The sequence below is a fragment of the Canis lupus genome, chromosome 11 (assembly GCF_048164855.1).
Source record: "Canis lupus baileyi chromosome 11, mCanLup2.hap1, whole genome shotgun sequence".
Classification (NCBI taxonomy): Eukaryota; Metazoa; Chordata; class Mammalia; order Carnivora; family Canidae; genus Canis; species Canis lupus.
Genome location: NC_132848.1, coordinates 57,005,500 through 57,018,440, shown reverse-complemented (window position 1 = coordinate 57,018,440; position 12,941 = coordinate 57,005,500). Strand labels below are relative to the sequence as shown.

Sequence of the window (12,941 nt, the reverse complement as noted above, 5' to 3'; positions counted from 1 at the left end):
TAAGAATCTAAGATACTAATGAGGCACGCTGGGTGTAGAGTATGGAACTTTTAAAACTATAGTAACAATTTTTATTTAAATCTATAATGATTATAAAAACTAAAAGTTCATTAAAAATTCTTATTGTCCCTTTCTTTTTAGGAGTTTTAAGAGTTATTTAGTTGAGTATAGAATTCTAGATTTATAGTATTCTCCTTTCAGTATTTTAAAGATTTCCTTTCACCATCTTTTCTGGCTTGCCTTATTTTTGAGAAGTTGGCTGTCATTCTTATCTGTTTTATGTATACATTGTTCATTTTTCTCTGGTTGCTTATCACTGGTTTTAGCAATTTTTATTATGGTTTGCCTTATTGCCGTCATATAGGAGATGTTCTCAGAATGAAATGGTAGGTATTCAAACTTGAATGTCAACACACAGATGATTTTAGTTCTTAAAATCATCAATTTAAGCCTAAAAAAAAGAGCATGAAACAAATTATTATGAAGGAAAAGAGAACCAAATGTGTTTTCATGTTCACTTGGGCCAACATTTAAATTACTACCGCTATTAGGTTAGACAAGAGGTTAAATTACACGTGATCTCCTTATTTTACAAATAAACTTATGACCAAGGTTGATGAAGCAACTTGTCTTAGATCTCACAGATATTTAATAGCAAAATGCTGCTAAATCAGTACTTATTTTCTTTTGGGTTACTAGATAGTACTCTATCATGGGTCACAATCTATCCCCTCAGCGTGGTTGCTGAATGTGGATCCAGAACCAGATGTGAGTGGCAGGCTACTACCTATACTTGCTTTGTCTAGGCTTCATTCTATGCAATCAGTTTCACACCTACAAGAACATAGGAAGTTAAGGACTTGGAACATTTAAGTCCCCTTGACAAAGACCCATTGGCTCTCAGCCTCCTACTCTTTCCTCTCTGGATTGATCCTATATTGTGGTTGTCATTATGAACGTCTGTTGGATTAATGCATTCTCTTTGGACTCTGACTCAGGCTGTGCTGCCAGGCTACAGATCGACTTTTACTTAACCAGGGTCTTGGTTCTAATTTTCAACCTTAACTCTGCATTAGACATAAATAGCCTTCATCACTTATGCCTCAGGTTCATTTCTTCTAAGGAATGCTGATGTGCAGTTTTGGCCATGAAACCTGACCTATGGGGAACACTGCTGGGAAGTTTCCACAAAAATCTGTGGCTTGCTGTGGGAAATAGCTCATGAAAATTACTGCCACTGGGGTGCCATGGGGTAAGCTGTAATATTCCTTTTTGCCTACCATCAAATTTTCTGAAAATTACCTCTTTAGTCATAAAGAATAGCTATTCCTTATAGAAAATAGGCCTTTGAGAAATTTAGCTAATTTTTATTCAAAGGACTTTATTAAAAAAAATGTATCTCTGTACTCCAGAACATGTACTGCCATTGCAAAATATCTCACACCTACTAGGCCCACAATATGAGTGAAATACATACAAATAAGCAGACTAAGGAATGAGGAACTCAAAAATAAACTAAAAGTATACAGGTGTTCTTAGGTAGTAAATGGCATACATCAACATAGTCAAAGCCATTCTTCATAGGGGAACACCCAAAGCAGAAACATCTGTGTCTTTTCTACCCTCAAAGAAATTCAGTTTAGAACATGATCCAGGTTGATTGATGCAGTTGGCATGGATGCAAAACATCTGCAGCTCTTAATAGGCCTAATGGTAGGAACTGTATCTGGAGATGAAATGTTATGGGGCCTCTGGCTGCAGACACCATTAGCCACGGATCTTTATAGAGGAAGAAAGTAAAAGTCAACTTTACATGAAATATTATCTAGGTAATAGTGTATTCACACACATATGCATATACATTTATAAATACTTCCTATGCTGCTCTAGGAGATTGTTGTAATTAATCTTAAAGTAATCCTCTTTGAGCTATGAATACTTATGCTCCACCAAGCAGAGGATTTTGCTTATTTTGGACAAAGGAGTGGTTAACACAGAAAGGAAAAAGTAAAAGCGAAGGTGAAGTCTCTTTATCAGCTAAGCAATTCAACAGCTGTCCATTAATGTGTGCCTTCTGGTAGTTGCCCATTGCTAAATTCCTAAGTACTGGACTCTGCACAACTGAAGGTTATCTGGACAAATACCTATTTATTTACATTTTACACAACAAACAAACAAAAAAATCTTCAAAGAACAAACCAAATTTCTCTGTCCTGGAAAACCTGCAGAAATAAGATGAATGAATCTATTACCAGGGGACTTCTATTACAGAACTCTGAAACTGGGGATAGGAAGCATGCATAGCCATACACGTACAGAGATACATAGATTCAAGGAGATTTATCCATGTCTATATACAGACAGCCTCATACACAGCAGATAAAGTCAGGCTAAAAAAGTAATGCCTAAGTTTTTGAATTTTTAGCAAATTATCTTCCCCCTGTACAAGAAATGGCACAACCTAACGGGAAGACCTGCTGCCCAGGGACCATTTTTGAAGGCACATCACTAACTTGACCTATATATTTTGAGCACCAGAATCATATACACACAGGCAGCGCCCTTTCCAGTGTGGTACTTTTCAGTACCTACAAAATTGCTAATAAGAAAGTGAAATGAAATTCTATTTACTGAATATCTCTGGTCTCCAAGTTACATCCTTTGGTTGTGCACACAACTTTTTCAAGATTATATAAGCAGAAACTATATCTCATCTGTTTACTTAATACGTGTGGCTAATGACGTGACACAGAAAGCCATGTTTCTGCCCTAAGGGAAATCTCTGCTTTCACTTTGATACCAATTAGGCAGTGATTCTCATAATTTACTATCTATCAAGAGCAGCCAATATCAGTGAATTGATGATAACGTTTTATGACCATGGTGCAGATTCACAATTCCTTATTTTTAAGACAAAAATCCAATACCAAGTGTTTTGGAAACTGTTTCACGACTCTTTTAGAAGCAGAACCTAAGTTGCCCATTTATGCTCTTTAAAATAATTACGTTTCATGGAACTATTTATCCATTTAGTTGAGGAAATATTAATATCTGATGTGCGATGCCACCCAGGCCCCACAAGAACTATTACATAATAGGCAGTTTATGTTTGTAATAGCTTTCGGATATCCAAAACATTCTGAAAGTTAAAACACATTTGGGAGGGATGCTAATGATGGGGGGAGGCTTTGCTCGTATAGCAACAGTAGCTTATGGAAAATGTCTCTACTTCCTCAGTTTTCTTGTTAACCTTTAAAAAAAAAAACACGTTTGATCCTAGTTTTAGGCAAGGGATTTTGGATCTATACTACAAATGACTTGAAATCCTGGACTCTTATTTAATAACAAAACTACTCAAGAGTTAAGAGCTTTCAGAGAAAAATACTCAAACTCCATATTAGATTTTTTAAAAACTCACATTATAAAATAAGTTATAATCTCGAAATAGTTTATCCTATCGGCCAAATCCTCTGTAATTATTTGTAATACTACCAAAAACATTATTCGCAAATTCGGACAAGTCTTAATCACATTCTTAATATGAGCTTGCAGTCTCTGACATCAGACGGCTTGGGACTTCTTGATGTATTGGCAATAGCTGATTTTTTGTAGGCAGCATATAGTCATTCGGTAAATTGCTATTTATTTTCTTTGAGACATAGGCATACACAGACTAGAGGTCAAACGATTTTTAGACCAGGAATTATACTTCCCACTTAACCACTTTGACAATGACACTGTGTGATACAGGATTATAGGCCAGGGCCATAGACCTCAAAGCAAGCGGATTCATTCAAATTTGTGGTGATGGAGGTGACATCTACCTGGAGGATCCCCAGTACTCACAAAACACAGAAGCATAGTAATGCTGTTGGCATCACTCTGTGAATAAAAAGGAGCTGCAGGCTGTCAGAGGAGGACAGGGATTGCTAAGTGGGCCGTGTACTCTTTGTGCTGAAAGGAAGAGGTCTCTGAGGGTGAGGTCTGCTTCTCTGAGACACCTCAGGAGCAAATGTGCTATGCACAGATCCAGAGATTACGTGGCTGTGAAACCTCACCTAGAGAATATAGTGCTGAAGAAAGCCTATCAATGAAAGAAGCAATTTTAAACCTTCTTATCAAAACATAAGCCTCTCATGATGTTTTGGCCCTTGAACAGTCATATTTACTGATTTGAAAAGTATAGATGGCGCATTTTCAAATAGCAACTTATTAAAAATGTTGTACGGGTCTCTATTTTTCTAGACATCCTTTCCTTAAAGCTCCAAAAGCAATTGCTAATTTCTAAAATCGATTAAATGTGAGTCACTGTAATGGACCATTGGAGCTGATACTTACATTCCCTGGTAGCAGCTCTGTGGGGTGGGTAAAAGGAATGAGAAAAACTCCAATTGCCTAGCAGCTCAGTTTGCCTTGAACAAACACAAAAGGAGCTATCAGAAAAGAATCTGAATTATCTTCACAATGTAAATGAAGACACTTGTATCCTCAAATAGCCTGATTCATTGCCCCTTTTTATTTATTCTGTTCAGGTATTCTGAGCAAGCCTTTCTCAATCAAAATTGAAAGACTGATGGAAACCGCCCCTCCTCCCCCCTGCCTCCCTGTGATGGCTCCCCTGTGGTCTCAATATAAATAGGAATCTTTCTTTGTGGGTTCCCTGTGTGGCTCTTGGACCAATAGCAACAACATCACATAGGAAAACTTCATGCAACCCAGGCTCCATTTGAGACCTAATGATTCTAGATTTCTGGACATAGGACCTAGCAATCTGTACTTTAAAAAGCGTTCCAGGTAACTGAGGCACTGTCAACTTGATAGGAGACAGAGGTGAAGGTCAGGAAAACAACAGACTTGAGGAATTATTGGCTGGTTGAAGGTTCTGCTTGCATAACAATCTACAAGATGTTAACACCTGAACTTATGCCTTCCTGACTAGACCCTCACCAGGCACGTAGGAAACAAGTGCTTCATAGAACTGTCTGCTATTCTCCTCAGAATTAATGCTCACCAAGCCATAGTGCAGAGTCAGTTTTGGTTCTTTGTTTTGCTTTTGCCACTCTTTTCTTTCCTACCTGAAAGTAATAAAGTAATACCTGAAAGTAATAATAGGGGGACTGGATGTTGTGCCTGAATGTAATCAACCCAAGCTCTCAGGACCACACAGTTGGAGGGAATTATTTAAGTCCCACAGCTTTGTTCTTCATGTGTTCTTGCTGGTCAGAGCTTGTGCCACGACATAAATCAACATAGAGCTTTCATTACTACTATGCTTCTCCCAAAAATATCTACTGGCTTAAAGTACACACTTAGAGACCATTTATTTACATTATTATTTTGTGTTCTACTAACAATAGTGTTCAGGCATGCAATGGTCCATGGATCACTGCACTGCACAAAAGCACCTGTGCATCCCTTATTATTATTATTATTATTTTTATTTTTTATTTTTTTAATTTATTTTTTTATTGGTGTTCAATTTACTAACATACAGAATAACCCCCAGTGCCCGTCACCCATTCACTCCCACCCCCCGCCCTCCTCCCCTTCCAACACCCCTAGTTCGTTTCCCAGAGTTAGCAGTCTTTACGTTCTGTCTCCCTTTCTGATATTTCCCACACATTTCTTCCCCTTCCCTTATATTCCCTTTCACTATTATTTATATTCCCCAAATGAATGAGAACATATAATGTTTGTCCTTCTCCGACTGACTTACTTCACTCAGCATAATACCCTCCAGTTCCATCCACGTTGAAGCAAATGGTGGGTATTTGTCGTTTCTAATGGCTGAGGAATATTCCATTGTATACATAAACCACATCTTCTTTATCCATTCATCTTTCGTTGGACACCGAGGCTCCTTCCACAGTTTGGCTATCGTGGCCATTGCTGCTATAAACATCGGGGTGCAGGTGTCCCAGCGTTTCATTGCATTTGTATCTTTGGGGTAAATCCCCAACAGTGCAATTGCTGGGTCGTAGGGCAGGTATATTTTTAACTGTTTGAGGAACCTCCACACAGTTTTCCAGAGTGGCTGCACCAGTTCACATTCCCACCAACAGTGTATGAGGGTTCCCTTTTCTCCGCATCCTCTCCAACATTTGTTGTTTCCTGCCTTGTTAATTTTCCCCATTCTCACTGGTGTGAGGTGGTATCTCATTGTGGTTTTGATTTGTATTTCCCTGATGGCAAGTGATGCAGAGCATTTTCTCATATGCATGTTGGCCATGTCTATGTCTTCCTCTGTGTAATTTCTGTTCATGTCTTTTGCCCATTTCATGATTGGATTGTTTGTTTCTTTGGTGTTGAGTTTACAAAATACCATGGATTTTCTTCAGAGAGTTAGAACAAATTATTTTAAGATTTGTGTGGAATCAGAAAAGACCCCGAATAGCCAGGGGAATTTTAAAAAAGAAAACCTATCTGGGGGCATCACAATGCCAGATTTCAGGTTGTACTACAAAGCTGTGGTCATCAAGACAGTGTGGTACTGGCACAAAAACAGACACATAGATCAGTGGAACAGAATAGAGAATCCAGAAGTGGACCCTGAACTTTATGGTCAACTAATATTCGATAAAGGAGGAAAGACTATCCATTGGAAGAAAGACAGTCTCTTCAATAAATGGTGCTGGGAAAATTGGACATCCACATGCAGAAGAATGAAACTAGACCACTCTCTTTCACCATACACAAAGATAAACTCAAAATGGATGAAAGATCTAAATGTGAGACAAGATTCCATCAAAATCCTAGAGAAGAACACAGGCAACACCCTTTTTGAACTCGGCCATAGTAACTTCTTGCAAGATACATCCACGAAGACAAAAGAAACAAAAGCAAAAATGAACTGTTGGGACTTCATCAAGATAAGAAGCTTTTGCACAGCAAAGGATACAGTCAACAAAACTCAAAGACAACCTACAGAATGGGAGAAGATATTTGCAAATGACATATCAGATAAAGGGCTAGTTTCCAAGATCTATAAAGAACTTATTAAACTCAACACCAAAGAAACAAACAATCCAATTATTATTATTTTTAAGACGCTGTAAGTCTTCATCCAGAACTTTATTTGATTTCCTTAGATTTTATATATGAATTGACAAGAAAAAGAATAGAGCAGGTTTTCTCAATGAGTGTGACCTGGAATAGAATTATAGGTATGCCTAGATATACATCCCATCAGTCACTGGTGTTGTTTGATGGGGCCTGGAAGCCAATGTATAATGCAGACATTATCATTTTCTCTGTGTGTAAAGAAGTGAAAGTGGTTGAGAAGCACTTGGTTAGAGACAGGAGACCATTCTCAAAAGATGATCCCAGTAAGGGCAGCCACATCATACAGTTTATGAGTCTGCCTGAAAAGATACAAAGAGTGGGAGCTAGCTTCCATGAGAATCCAAAATGACACACTTGGCCTTACAATGGGATTCTAAGTGGAAAGTATTTAGGTGTGATCTTAAGCAGCAGCATATATATTAGGACCCCAAATATTGGTTTAGGTACAGTAAGCAGGAGCCAGTGTTACTTTCTCCTGAAGAGAGAAGATTCTTCTATAAGGGAAGAGACTCCCCAATACTATCCATAAACTGGGTTATAAGGAAGCTATGGTTAAAGCACAAAAAATTTGTTACATCGTTGCAAATAGTTTAGGATGAAGCATCACTGCTTTGGACAAAAGGTAGGGACCCTTCTCAGAGCAGGGAGATCACTAATCAGCAATCAGATATATTCTCCTGAATCTGAAACTGGACCTGAGATACAGGACTTCAGTTGCTTGGACAACAAATTTCAGATGGGCCAACATATCTGGAAAAGTGCTATTCATAAGCGGGAAGTAGAACTTCCATCTCTTGAAAGCCATGAGGTCTGTGCCTCTGGAAAGAAAACTAATTAGGGGGAAACTAGAATCTAATCTGCTAACTAAATGATGACATATAGTCTTTGTAACTTCTGTATTTACATCTATTTAAGAGCCTACTAGTACTTGCAGCCTATTTTGATAGTTTGATAGTTTCAGCCTATTTTCATCATGCTAAAGAGAACTAAGGACCACAATATAAAAAAAGAACCTTACCACCTAGGGCCAACATGGTAGTCAGAGGAAAACAGTGTCACAAAACTTCAAGAAAGCAAAATCCAAGAAGGCAGGTATCATGAACTGAGTAACTCTGATTTAGTAGATTTTTCATCCTGTGCCCAACCTTGTCTGTTTTAAGCTTTTTCCTATTTAGCAGAGAAATGTTCGCTTATATCTGACAAGATCCAGAAAACCTGCATAGCACAGTGATGAAGGTCAAATCAGCTTTTCAATTCCAATCAGAAACTAGAATTCAGGGAAAAGGAACTTAGCAGGAAGTTGAATTGTGTGGTCTTATCCACAAGCGAGAGCAGGTCAGGTTCCCATTGTTCGCCACAAACCCATTCCACCCCAGGTCTATGACCATTTGATGAATGTCAGACCTCCCGAGATGCCATCTGGTTAGAATTGACTCAGAAAAATAGTAAGATTGAACACACAGTGAAAATAAGCACGGAAAATAACAGAGAAAACATCAACTCAAAAACAAGGCAGCCATGGACCACTACATTTAAGAACAAAAATATCTATACCAACAGAACCTTTCAATTTTACAGTATCACAAAGGAGCAAAGTAATACTTTGACAATGATATGATATCCAAGCAAGAATTATAAGATACAAAAATTTTACTATTGCAGAAGGGGTACGGTAGGTCAAATATGGGTTCCAAATCAACTTATGCTCTAAGTCACCAATATAAATGTGGCCTTGGTATACATTGCATGCTATCTCAAGAGCTTAATACATTTATTTTATTTTTTTTTTTTAGCTTAATACATTTAAAATTGAATTGTAGGTGTTAATATGAAATTATGATGTAAAAGGACAGTTTTTCCAACTCTATTTTTGAATTTGTCCCCGGCACATTATTTCTGTAGCACCAGCACTCATACATACACTCTTATACAAATTTGGTCTTTAATTCTATTTTCTACTAAAATGAATCAGGAAAAAAAAATAAAATAAATCAGGGGTTCTTAGAGAGTAGTTGTTTTCATATCCTGGTAAAAAGAAAAATCAAGATGATCCTGCATTAACTTATTATTATCAGAATGTAAGGCAAGTATAAGCTAAAAGATGTTTGGAGAAGTGAGAAAAGGCAAAACAAAGTAAAATAATTGAACGCCCACTGAGTAACATCTGATGATTTGAACATAAATTTAGAGTAGTTATCTTAGCTAAAAAAACAAAAACAAAAACAAACTTATCAAAGTGATTAATAATACATACTCTACAAAAGAAAAGACAGGCTAAATTTTCCAAAAATATATATAGAAAAAGAATACTCTGTGATTCAATTATACGTATATACTGTTCACTATTTGGTCAATACCTAGACCTGTCATCATGGTTACATACTCTAACCTAAAAGTTTTAAATAAGCCTGTTAGACATTAGGACAGCATTATATATAAATGACAGGACCCTCTGACATGTAACTGATGAAATCCAAAAACATTTTCAGGTAGTAAAAATGTAGGTGATTGGGATCCCTGGGTGGCGCAGAGGTTTAGTGCCTGCCTTTGGCCTAGGGCGCGATCCTGGAGACCTGGGATCAAATCCCACGTCGGGCTCCTGGTGCATGGAGCCTGCTTCTCCCTCTGCCTGTGTCTCTGCCTCTCTCTCTCTCTGTGTGACTATCATAAATAAATAAAAATTAAAAAAAAATGTAGGTGATTGATGAACATTGGAAAACCCCAATAAAGAGTCATCAACTCAAAATTCCACTTAAAAGCTAAATTATTTTGCCATAATTAGGGATTTTTCTGTCATAATTACTATAATACTGAGGTTACACGCATATACACAGACACACATCCATAAACAAATCTAATGGCAATAGTATTTTTTTAATAAATTAATTTTTTATTGGTGTTCAATTTACCAACATACAGAATAACACCCAGTGCTCATCCCGTCAGGTGCCCCCCTCAGTGCCCGTCACCCATTCACCCCCACCCCCCGCCCTCCTCCCCTTCCACCACCCCTGGTTCGTTTCCCAGAGTTAGGAGTCTTTATGTTCTGTCTCCCTTTCTGGTATTTTTGTTCTAGATTTTTGCATATGCTTTTAAAATTGCCATGCACATTTACATGTGTTTTCTTTACAGGTACTGGAGATTCTTAAAAGAATGTAGTTTAGTAGTCTTATAAGACTGATTAACCTTAAGAAATATATTTAAATATTCATAATTTATTTTATAAAGTTATGTCAATTGGTTTCTAAGGTTAAAGAGAATATGACAGATATGATTTTCATTTAGTACAGTTTAGTTAATAATCAGAGTTTAGGGATCCCTGGGTGGCGCAGCGGTTTGGCGCCTGCCTTTGGCCCAGGGCGCGATCCTGGAGACCCGGGATCGAATCCCACGTCGGGCTCCCGGTGCATGGAGCCTGCTGCTCCCTCTGCCTGTGTCTCTGCCTCTCTCTCTCTCTCTCTGTGACTATCATAAATAAATAAAAAATTAAAAAAAAAATAATCAGAGTTTAAATATTGAAGAGAAATTGATTCTTTAGCTACATTATCATGTTTTAATGATTAAACTATTATTTTTTTTAATAGTTAAGAGATTTTATTCTAGTAGCTATAATTACAGTGCTTGTTTGTCGAAATGAAAACTGAAAACAAGTATACAAAACAGTTGATTACTAATCGTGTATTGAAAGCAGTAAGAGGTTCCACGACACCAAATAAACCAGTTCTGAGAACTTCCCCAAGATAAAGTTGAACAGCTCCAGCTTCTTCAGTGTTTATCAAAATACAAAAGAAAACAGTAGAGGTCGTTGTTTTGATGGCAAATCTGACCCTTGCAGGCTGAGGGAGTGAAAGCACATGTAGACCAGGGCTCCCGGGGCTCGGGGCTGAGGTGCTGGGATGACTGGCCTGCCCGCCCGCACTCCTGCTGGTGAGACCCCAGGCAGCCCAGAGGAAGCCAGAGTGCCCACACTGCCCCCAGGGAGGCCGGGGTCCCTCCAAGGGGTCCGTGAGCAGTGATGCAGCCCCCAGCCCATCTCCTGGGTGGCCGTATAAGCACAAGTACAAGCACAAATGCTAGGGGATACAGGATGACCCGAGACAAGAGCGATCACAGGGACCCTATTGTGACCATGCAGAATGGACCGTGGCTGGTTCTGCCCTGTCTCACGTTCCCGACGGGAAATGGCCCACTGGTGGACTGGACTCTGGCCGCCACTGCAGAACCTACACTAGGCACATATCTCCCTTCTGTGTGTTCAAGTGTTCTCCTTTTCTTGTATTTGTAACGATTTTAAAAATGCACTGAGTTTGGGTTAAAAACCAACCACCAAAATGGATCTCAACGTAGACCTAATGCCCAGAGGAGGTGTGCCAGGCTGGTCCCACACAGCGACTCCCGGAGGCCCCGTGTGCCCAAATCCCTTCTCAGTATTGAACGGTGGGTTGATTCTCTTTGTACAATAAAAAAAGCTGAGTAATATTGCATAGGAGTACCAGAAACTGCCTCGTTGGGAACACAAAACTATTTACATTAAATAAAAACCCGGCTGCAGGCTGCGTCTGCACATTTCCAGCGTGGTGAAGCACACTGTGACCGACCGTGGAGACAGCTTCTGGCACTCACACCACAGGAGAGCAAAGCAGGGTGGAAGGAGGGAGTTGGGGCGGGGGGGGGGGGGGGGGGGGCTCACTTCTGGTTCCGGAGCTGATTGGACAGCCAGGCCAGTCCCTCATAGAGCCCATCCCCGCTGGTGGCACAGGTGGCCTGAATGTACCAGTTCCTGTGGCGCAGGGAGTGCAGCCCCAGCTTGTCCGTGATCTCAGCCGCATTCATGGTGTTCCGGAGGTCCCGCTTGTTGGCAAACACCAGCAGGACGGCATCCCTGAGCTCATCCTCCGCCAGCATCCTCATGAGCTCCTCACGGGCCTCATTCACACGCTCCCGGTCATTGCTGTCAACCACAAAGATGAGACCTTGTGTATTCTGGAAGTAGTGGCGCCACAGAGGCCGGATCTTGTCCTGGCCACCCACATCCCACACGGCGAAGCTGCTGTTCTTGTGCTCCACGGTCTCCACGTTGAAGCCTATGGTGGGAATGGTGGTCACGATCTCACCCAGCTTTAGTTTGTACAGGATGGTGGTCTTCCCTGCAGCATCCAGGCCCACCATGAGAATGCGCATTTCTTTTTTGCCAAAAAGGCCCTTGAAGAGGTTTGCGAAGATATTTCCCATGCTGTAGACTGGTGGGAGCAACACTGGCCAGAGAGACCCTCGGCGGCCGCGCCGAGGCTACTGCTCCGAGCCAGGCGTTGGTTTCACTCCCACCTGATTAAACTATTAATTGTTTACTGAATCTACAAGCCCAATTCATTGACCATAAATCAAAGTACAAAGTATTTATGAAGATTCTCCTAGATACACAAAAGGCTCTTGGGCAGTAAAGAGCACTCAGCAGACCTGAATTGTAAAAAGGAATATATATATCTTTATAACTTGTACTTTAAAAGAGACAAGGATATAAAACATTTTTTTGAGAAATATTTTCACAGTAAGTGCTAAAAACAGATTTTTTTGACCTTAAAGGGGTATGTGTCCATCATTTGGAAAATGCATGCTTGTGAAACACTCCATTCCCTTACAATATGGGACAAATGACGTGTTGCTATACTCCTTGGTTGGTTTATTGAAGACATCCATCATATAATGATACTTTAATAGATTTGCACATGTGAAATGATAATAATTTGCTACTTCTATAGCAATTTCCAAATATAACCTAAATTTCCAGAAAACATAAACCAAATCTGAAAACTAAGAGCTATGCTTGCTACTGAGAAAGCAGATGCATTCTCCTAGGCTTATGGAATCATAAAACTAGA

At 39.5% G+C, this 12,941-nt stretch overlaps 1 pseudogene; it reads right to left on the bottom strand.

The window, feature by feature from the left end:
• Window positions 1-10,725: 10,725 nt before the first annotated feature.
• LOC140600221 (ADP-ribosylation factor 1 pseudogene) lies at window positions 10,726-12,410 on the bottom strand (annotated as a pseudogene).
• Window positions 12,411-12,941: the final 531 nt, after the last annotated feature.